This window comes from Chrysoperla carnea, chromosome X, assembly GCF_905475395.1.
Source record: "Chrysoperla carnea chromosome X, inChrCarn1.1, whole genome shotgun sequence".
Taxonomy (NCBI): domain Eukaryota; kingdom Metazoa; phylum Arthropoda; class Insecta; order Neuroptera; family Chrysopidae; genus Chrysoperla; species Chrysoperla carnea.
Window position 1 is genome coordinate 14,915,694 of NC_058342.1, and position 10,909 is coordinate 14,926,602.

Consider the following 10,909-nt stretch of genomic DNA (forward strand, 5'->3'; position numbering starts at 1 on the left):
GCCCCCGGAAATGCAGCATAAAATAATAAAAACAATATAAAATAATAAAAGTAATAATAATAGAAGGGGATCTGCGAAAGGAAACAAATTTTTTTTCGTATTCCTGACAGCAAACCCTTTCATTTCATACCCATTTCATAGGGGTGCATTTTAAATAGCCTGTTCGCCATCTTGGACGTCCGCCATTTTGCGTTTAGTCACGTGACTATTTTGTCGTATTCCTGACAGCAAACCCTTTCATTTGATATCCATATCATGGGGGTGGATTTCAAACAGCCAGTCCGCCATCTTGGGGAGGCCGCCATATTGGATTTGTAATAACGCTTCTTAGCTAGTCCTAATCGAAGACCGGGAAGTGGATCAAATTAAGATTCCAAGATTTTCTTACATACATAGTTTGTTACAAGTGAAGTTAAAATAAGCGTGTTAATAAAAAAAAGAAAAATAAAACCATTGTTTTCGTTGCAATTCCGCACTGGGAAGTTAGTCGTGCGGACCTTACAGGTTGCACCTAGACCGCTTTTTTTTTGCATTTGAGGAATGTACATATATTAAAGTATAGTCTCTAAAAATATTCAAGTTGATCCGAGAAATATTCACAAAGATAAACGAAAATAAACACATCAAAAACTGAGTGTAAACGTCTCTTGGATATTTTCCCCAGGTATTAATTGAAGGAACAAGATTTCTGACGACCACTTTGAAATAAAAAATTTTTCGAATAATTTTTTTTGAACGACATTTGTCAAAAAATCATAATTTCGACTATTCCTTCGATTAACATCTATCGACTATAGAAATTTACTGAATTTTTCATTTTTATAATCCAAACCAGAGATATGGTTGTCATCGTCAGACTCCGTTTTTTTGGAGAACCTTCAAGAGATCGCCTACAGGAGCAGTACCATATGAAATTTTTGAAATCGGACAATGGGACCTAAAATTAGGGAAATGTCCTATATGTATACGTTTTTTATATTTATGTAAAATAAGTGGTCTTCCCAAAAAAAAAGGTTTTAAAAAAAAAAAAAAACTTTTTTTTGCACTCGCAACTGGTTATAACCTCTTTTAAATTAGCTTGTGAATGCATTCATAAATTGTAAAACAAATATACTTGACAATACGATAATGACAGATAAACACGATCACCAGGTTTTGAAAGTAATATTTTGAGAGAAAATCCATGTCCATGTCCTCTAGTTCACCTGGGATCCCTGTAACGAATTTGAATCCATTTTAAAGGAAATTTAGAAACAAGTCGCGGAGGTGTAATTTACAACCTTCTGCTTTTCATTCCTATTGGCAAATTTTCTTTTTCTATTGACAATTATTATTCGATTATATTCAAATAATTCTACATCCCATCGATTTATATTTTCGTAACAAGTCTATAACTAAAATCGCAGCAATTTCAGCTTTATGATTGCCTAAAAATCCTTGTATTACCTTCTTCAGAGAAAACCAAGCTGCGAGTTCTTCCTTGGTAAGATTTTTTATCGAATTCATTGTCTTTCACCAGCTTTCTTATTTGTGGTCCGACAAAAATTCCTTCTTTCAATTTAGCATCACTTAATTCGGGAAAGACACTTTTCAAATATAGAAATCCCTTATCATTTTTGTCCATAGTCTTAGCGAAATTTTTCATTTAAACTAGTTTTATGTGTGAAGGTGGAAAAATCACATTTTCTTGTGGAATCAGAGATTTATATTTAACATTTGATTTACCACAAACAAAATCAGTCGTTTGGGCCAATCTTCAACTTTTTAATGGTTGTTGGTCTCTACTGTCCCACAAACAAAAACAAAAAACGGTATTTTGTAATTAACTATTTCCTGGAAAAAGGCTTTGGAAAAAATCAAATTGACTTTTGATGGGGATATTATCGAAGATAATAAATGAGAACTCTAGGATATGTCGAAATAAATTTTTGATTTTTGCCCCAATTCCTAGATCAGTTTTTTGTATTTTTAAAATACGTATTTTCGACTACCAAGTAGTCATCATCAGTAAGAATTAGCTAGTGAATGTTACTCTTTGCTAATTTGGTGGCGGACTGCACAAAATTAGCAAAGAGTAACATTCACTTTTGTGCAGTCCGCCAGCAAATTAGCAAAGAGTAACATTCACTAGCTAATTCTTACTGATGATGACTACTTGGTACTCGAAAATACGTATTTTAAAAATACAAAAAACTGATCTAGGAATTGGGGCAAAAATCAAAAATTTATTTTGATGGGGAATAAATGGTATTTACCAATGGCGTCAGTTTTTTTTGTGAGAAAAAATTTTTCCCCGGCGAAACATGGCTTTGAATTTAGGGGAAAAGCAAGTGTTTTCCATACAAGGCAGCGAATTTCTCGAAAACACTTTTGCACTCAGATTTGTATCAAGCACGTGAAAAACCTTTCAAAAAGTAAATTCATGTCTATGTTAAAAATTTGTGTTGCACAGTGTTATGGTCTATTCGTCATCAGTAAGTTTCAAAACCTTCCTGTAATGAATATAGATTAAAGCTTTATTTTATTAAAAAGTATGAAGATGATCAATTGGGAACTGACATTGAGGCATGGCTTAAAAAACATGTCGGAAAGTAACTTACACTTTTAAATTTTAAACCCATGTGATAGTTAAAAAAACATTTTTCGTTTTCTATTCGTCGTTATACTCAAAGCTTTAAAGATGGCGCTTTTTGAACGTTTATAACATGAGGCGTGTTTACGATCGCCTGCCTTTGGAAATTTATAGGAAACTGCGTTCAAATTTTTATTGTCTTACTATCTCTAACTGCACAAATTACTCCATTTTTTTATTTAACACGTTCTGTAAAAATTCCAACTTCCAATTTTAATTCTATTTATCGATAATTTATAATAAACAATTTATTGCTAATATAAACAGTATGCATTTACTCGACAGTTGTAACCCATTAATAGTTTGTTTTTTCTATCACCAGACTGCGTGCCTCGATTTGTCAGTTCCTAATACAACCTGGAAGTTTTGATTGAAAGAACCCTCGGGATTATTTTGTACATCATATTCGTGCTCGACAACCTCAAAAACCCATGCTAGTATCTAATATAGATGCGTTAAATAAAGTTACTTTGATGCGGCCTTCACACATGTCCATCCAGGAATATTTTGGGCACCATATTCGTACCTTAAAACTCTCTAGAAACAATTTTCAATACATTTGAGAGCAAGAATATCACGTAAAAGTAGCTAGATCTTTAGAACCAGATTATTCGTTGGAAAATTTTAGGTCACTAGCTTTAGCGAAAAGTTTACCTGTCAGGGGCGTACCTAACCCCCTTTTGTGGGGGGGGGGGCTAGTAGGGAGTTTTAATCAGTTAAAAAATTCATTTAAAAGTTCTAGCTTCAAAATTGACCGAGATATGCCAATTTTACTCACGTCTGCAGTACCAAACATCAATTTTTATAGATGCTGAAATCATATTTTCAGAAACGTATTTCAATTTTTTAGTTCCTAAATCTTATGTTTCTTAGAATATTTCTTACATTTTCGAGGTAAAACCCGTTTATCTCACAAATGGTTGATTCTAGCGTTTTTATTGATTTTATACGACTCACTAGACAAAATAACATATAAGTTGATACCATACACTTCAGTTATCGAAAAGCTTACATTTTCGCCAGGCCTTCGAATTTTGCATCCCCCAAAAACCTATTTCCACTCCCGCAATCGTTAAGAACACATCGGATTCTTAAACAGCACTACGAATAGGAGGTGCAACCAAAATTTCGTGAGGTAGTTTGTCGTTATTTTGCGCAAATTTTTACAGCAGTACACAAATCGAATAACCTTATAACTTACATAAATAATTTATGTGTAAATTGTTTTACCTAACCAACTTAACATACTTAAAATATGCTTTTGTTAAGAGCTGTTTTGTTTAACTTAAAGTCAAATTAATAAGCCGAAAAATGTTGAAAACATGTGAAACAACTCCGATTTCAAAAATTTTTTTTTTCTACTTGTTCAAATCTTTGGGAAAATTTATCATCTCTTTTTCTGCCTTGATTTGATAATTGGGTGAGTTTCAACCATCCCTCCACAACCCCCCCCCCCAAACCACTAGCAAAAGTCTATCAAATGAATATTTTGCCTCTGGAATTTGCTCTAACAGATTTAAAGGCTAAAATTTAAATATAAAAATTTTGCTGCGAGAATTTCTCCCAGGAGAGAGTGTGGTATTGTTCAAATTATCCCCCGGATGCATGTTCAGCGAACAAAAATATCCTCTGGAAGAAATTATAGAAGCAAAATATATTACAATTTTAGGCTAAAAAAGTGAGTGTTTTGGACAAAATGGCAAAAATCGTGTAATAGAGTGTGGTATTGTTTAATTCCGGGAGCAAAAGATTCATCTTATAGACAGGTTGGAATGGTTTGAGGAGGTTGAAATTGTCTAAATTTTCAAATCAAGGCAGAAGTTAGTAACGATGAATGTTCCTAAAGATTTAAGTAACACATAGAAAAAGAAGAAATCGGTATTCCCTGGCAGGATTTCAACATTTTTCAGTATTTTCCGGCTTATTTATTGGACTATTATATGTGAAAACATTTGCTATTCTGAGTAAGAACAATTACATCATTCAGTGTTTCTATCTTTTTTTTACAACTAATTTAAGACATTCATTATGACCTTCAGTGTAATTTTTATTAAAGGCGGTTTTCAGGTAAATTATCGGTTGGAAATACCCAATTTCCCAAAAGATAAATAAATATTGATGACTAACCTATTAAAACTGGTTACCTTATTATAGATTATAGAATACTGTCCATCTATAACTAATTTTGGATTTATTTAAATCCATAATAACATATATATAAAGTTTGTTTTTATTATGAATGGACCTTAATTTAAATTTCGGTCTAAAGGTCGATAATTTATAAAAGGTATGATTAAGGTAGTTGGCGAATAAGAAAAATTAATGATTCATCATTTATCATGTAAATATTGTGACATATGAGTGTCGATTTAAACTTTTACGTACGTTGAGCTTTGGAATTCTATCAGGAAATAAAAAATTTACGCGATTGTATACAATTTTTATTGTAAATTTAGATGTACATATGCACTTTACCGACCATCAACGGAAAAGGGTGGGAGTATAATATAAATCCGTTTCGAGACCCCTAGAATACCCAATATAGTTCAAATGAGATAGGGTTTGGATATGGTTGTTTAGAATACGGATGAATTATATTCAAGCGGAGCTCGGTTCCCACAATTTGGAGTTCAGCACCCCTACCCCTTCAAATTGAGGGAGAGAATTGAAAATAGCTATGGAGGTTGAGTTAACGTAGTTCCAGCATGGTATTTGCAGTTTCTATGTTAAAGCAATGGTACAATTTTTTTTTCGACAGAATTTAACGAAAAATTAAATTTAAGAATTTAATAATGCTTACTATTAATTCCCAAAGTTTCAGAAATTTTGACCGTTTAAAATGGGAAATAATTATGCCAACGTCCCAATTTCGATCAATTTACGTCAAAATTAATATCTCGAAAGTGAAAATTAATTTCTAAATTTTTTTTTTAGAATTGTATTGTATAAACATTTTTTTCTACTTTTTCTTCAATATATAATAATATCATAAAAAATAGTTGGAGAGACCGGACATTTTACATGCTTTAAATGGGACATGACCCTCAAAATCGCGAACTTTGACTTTAAATATCTCGCGATCTAAACGGTCAAAAATTATGAAATTTTAGGAATTCATAAATAAAGCTATTATAAACCCGAGAAAAAAAATTCGGCCAAATCTGTCGAAAAGTGATTTCATGCTGGTACTACCTTAAACTAAACTATGAGTTTCTAAGGGAAAAAACGAAAAAAAGAGATTAATTGTAGAAATAATTTTGTCCCGTGACTCGATGAACATAGCTTAAGAGCGTATTCTATAGACAATTTTAATACAAAAGGACCTTATATAATTTTGTCCAAATCCAAATAGTTAAGGAGTTGTGTGCGTGCACTATTGAATTTAGCCAATAAAGTAAGACATTGTTGAGTAAAATAGACGGACTTGTTTTCGACCATGATAAGGTTAGCTTCATCGTCGGATTAAGTATTACTGTACGAGACGTTTTTTATTAGCTTTAGGAAAATTTCCTTTTTCTGCTAAAAGATGATGCACATTTAAGAACTCTTGTTTATTAGGAATTCTTCTATCTGGAAATCGGCGCTGATATTCCAGCACTGTTGCTGTTTCATTTACGTCACAATATCCGTAAATAAAGTGAATATCGGCATATTCTTGATTTGTAAGCGTATCTATTAAATCAATCTTAAAATTACAACTTAAGGTAGTACCTACACGAAAGTGATATTTCAAGAATTTCTCAAAACTCAGAATATAAAATATTTAATTCATAATACACTTGCTGTTAAAATTAGAAGATGATTTACCATGCCATACATGAGATATTAGCAATTAAAAGTGACGCAATTTATACGTGTACATGGGAGAAGCGTATAAAAATACACAAATTTACAAATATTATATTTATTTACCAATGAATGACGTCCACCATCTCTATGAAAAACTAATATAATGTAGAATACTATATTTAGAAAATATATAAATAAAAATAAAAATTATTTACCATATAGTTTCGATAAAAAACTTAAATAAATAACTCGTTTTGGCGATGTTTTTTGTGGAGAGGATATAAAAACTAATGGTAAAGGTATATATCATAGTGTGTGTGTGTATACATATAGGAGATATAATTGTGAGTAACTACAGTCTTTTGAAAATAATATATGGTATATGTATAATAGTCATAGCACAGTTAATGCACTGAATGATAGTATTAGTCCAAAACTTTTTGACTGGACTGTCGCGGAGGAACTACCTTAAAGAATAAAAAACACAAACATAACAATCACCGTAACAACAACAATATGGCAAAACAATTACATGATCTACCAGATTCATTGTTTATTCCTCTTCTTATTATATCTTTGGAGACATAATAGTGCACATAACTTCTCAACTATTGCGTTTTGGACAAAAGTATATAGGACACTTTCGACTTAAAATTGTCCAAAAAATACGCTCTTAAGCTATAGCCATCGAGTCACGAGCTACCCTGTATATTTTGATTGGAAGTCTATTTTGGAAACTAAACGGCATCCCCTTTCCTTGTTTTAATATTATCAAAAGTAGTTGCAGTCAAAAAAGTGAAAAAACGAAAAAAAAAAAAGTTAATTTGTGGAAAGGCTTTTAAAAATTTATTTTGAAACAAATTCTAATATCTATGTGTCCAAAAAATAAGGTGACATTGTAATTATTTTGAAAATTCTTTATTTATTCTTCCAAAATAATTTCATCCCCTTCAAAGTAATCCCCTCCCGATGCAATGTACTTATGCCAACGGATTTTCCAATCTTCGAAACACTGGTTGTAGTCACTTTCCGGGATTGCCTTCAGTTCCGTCTTCGCTGCGGCTTGAATCTCCTCCATCGGATTAAATGTGTATCCGCGGAGCGGTCTTTTGAGCTTGCTGAACAGCCAGAAGTCGTACGGTGCCAGATCAGGTGGTTGCGGAACGATATGGGTTGAGTTTTTGGCGAAATGATCACGAATTATGAGTGCAGTATGGGATGATGCATTATCGTGGTGTAAAAACCATGAATTGTCTTCCCACAATTCCGGCCTTTTTAGGCGCATAGCGTTACGCAAATGACGCATAACGTTCAAATAATATTCCTTGTTGACTGCTTGGCCGAGCGGAAGGAATTCACAATGCACAACAAACGCGCGCAGTTTAAATTCAAATGTCACCTTATTTTTTTGACACAGTATGTATAGTTATTTGGGTAGAAATCCGAAATTGGAGCGAAAAATTTTTAACTATGAAATTTTACTGTAAAAAATGAAAAAATGCTTCTTAATGAATTTTAGGTTTATAAATTTTTGATCAAAGTCAAATTTTGATTAAAAAAAAAAAGTATAAGCCAAAAAAAAAGTTTTTCTGAGAAAGAACAGATGCAATATGGCGATACAAAATGTAATGTATTGGTTAACAATATTTATTTTATAAACGAAATTCGAACTCGCTTTATCACTAAACTACTGAACCCTTACAAGTAACTTCGCCAACCCCCTATATTCTTGGTTTCTTATGACTGGATAGAAAAACTCACCAGGAGACTATGACTAATAAAGTGGTTATGACTAATAAGGTCAATAATTCGTCTATAATTGTTATTTCCAAATGATATTGTAATTATCTACTACTAGAGTGATACCCACCCGCTTCGCTGAGTTTAAAAGTAAAGATTGATACAGATTTCTCTCGCTTATCCTCTTTCTATAACGCTCGAAATAATGGTAAGGATTTCTTTCTATTTTTTTAAATGTATAATAGTCTTAATTATTCATTGAGTATATCAGAAAAGATAACCGTCAAATATTTTATATTGACTATTTTTACAAAAATCTGTATAATTTATGGTAATGTCAAATGACTACTTTTACGGAAATCTGTAATTTATGGTAGGTAATATCAAATTAAATTAATTAAAAATTTTTTTTTTTTATTAATAATATATCATTATAATTTATAGCTCATGTGTTATTCTAATGTACGAGCTATATTGCTGTATAGTTTCATTAAAAACCATTCGTTAGTTTTAGCGTGAAAGCGTAACAAACAAACAAACATGCTCACTCTCGCATTTATAATATATAGGGATTTTGTTTTTTAATTTTACAAATGTCATCAGGTTCAAAATACGACATTAACGGATAAGGAAAAATTTTCTGGCAAGAAGTTTTAGGAAAATTCAGATTATATGAAGAAAAGAAAATTAAATAATTGCATTGTCATTAAATTATATAAATAACTCAAAAAGGGCTAAAATACAACACATTAGCGGAGAAGAAAGATTGAATTGGATTATTTGTTAAAAAAATTGCCAAAGAAAAATAAAACCAAATAAAATACTTGCGTTTTCAATCGATTTCATAAATAACTCATGGTCCAAAATACCAACATTTTAGCATAGAAAGGAGAAAAATCAAATAGATGATTAATTTAGAAAATTAGCAACAAAAAATTTCCTGATTGAATTTTTAGGCAAATTTAGATTTGCTGATGAAAAGAAAATGAAATAATTGCGTTGTCAATTTTGTATAAATAATTCAAAACGATACTTTAGCGCAGAAGGGAGAAAATTCAAATAGATGATTAGTTGAGAAAACTATTGAAAGAAAAATTTTTCTGATAGAATTTTTAGAAACATTCATATTTTTAGAAAAAAAAAAACACAAAATAAATTAATTGCGTTGTCAATAAATTCTATTTCAAATAACCCCATCTTGAATGAAATTCGTCGCAATATTCAAAGTAAATTAAACACAAAGTTTTTCTCAAATAACGCGATTTTTAAATTTTTATTATACAAGGTGATTTAAGCTATTTAACCGTAAGACTTCATCAGATGATAGATAATATTAAAATTACGGCAACTTTTCTATATACGTATAGTCGGAAAGCATCCTTTTTTAGATCCAGGGTATTTTAGAAAAAACATTACCAAATAGGCTTAGAAAAACAAAGTTAGACACACAAAGCTCCAAGCATGGTACATTTCATAGCATTATTGTTTGCTATAAAAAAAAGAGGCGCTGAAGATTTTTTTCTTAAAAACGGGATGTTACTACAATCATATCTCAACCACTGGCTTTCGTCACCATATGTCTTCAATGATGAAGAATCCTTAAGGTGCTTGTTTCCCTACAGTATTTTAAAAAAGCATTGTGCTAAAATAATGTGTTATTTTTAGCTTTTAAATACCACGCAACTACAAAAATAAATAATATATTGTGTACAAGTGTTGCTTATAAATTTGATAATATAGATATTTCTCTTCAATCATCAATACTCTAACTATAGTCGTCTCAGTTCATCAAATTATGGATCTTCGATGAACTCATAATTAAATTAAAATTTTGTTTTTATATCATCGACAACCTTATATTTTTAAGGTATTATAGTAAACTACAAGATAACATCTCTCTAGTTTTCTTGATATAGAAATATCCAATTGAAAAGGATAACCTATATGATTCATCATTTTGTTAGCCAACTTTGAACGATAAAATAATAATAAAAAGCCCGATGACCTAGGAATTTTTTGTGATTTTTGGAAACTATGTTAATCGAAAAATGTATTTATAAAGTTTTATTGAAATACCTAGCATTATTCAATCCTTGCATATCTGCTTAACTCATACTGTTAAATTTCCAATCACATTGGCAATGTTCTTAAAAATATCCTTTTTCTTCCCAAATTTAAGAACAAAAGCTTTAATCATTAAGGACATTTATACCATGTAGTTTGAGCCTTATGGCAAACATTATGGTCGCATATTGATTATTTTGTAATGTTAAATACTCTGGATTACCCGGACTGTCAACACGATTCCAACGATATAGTACCTACCACACAGTAAGGTAATAAAAAATAGTCTCTTTTATTAATGTTCTTTTTTAAAAATTTTTGTCAAAAATAGGAACCTTTCGTTACCGTTTTCGGTAAACCTCTCTCTTTTTTACACAACTGACAAGAAAGGAAGAGTGTATATGTTTTAAGGGCTCATATATGTTACTTTCTTTATTCCACCATACCATCTAAATTCCTAAACTTTGGATAATGGCTTATAGTTAGAACACTTCGAGACAGCGGCTGTATAGTGCCATCCATTATTAATATGCGAAAAACAAAATTTTTTAAATTTTTTAAGATACGCAGCTTTTTATAAAAACACAATGGTTTCAAATGAAACTTGCCACTAAAATGTATTTAATAAAAATAAATAATTAAAAAAATTAAAATCATGGCTGCCCTACCAAAGCCTGTTGATTA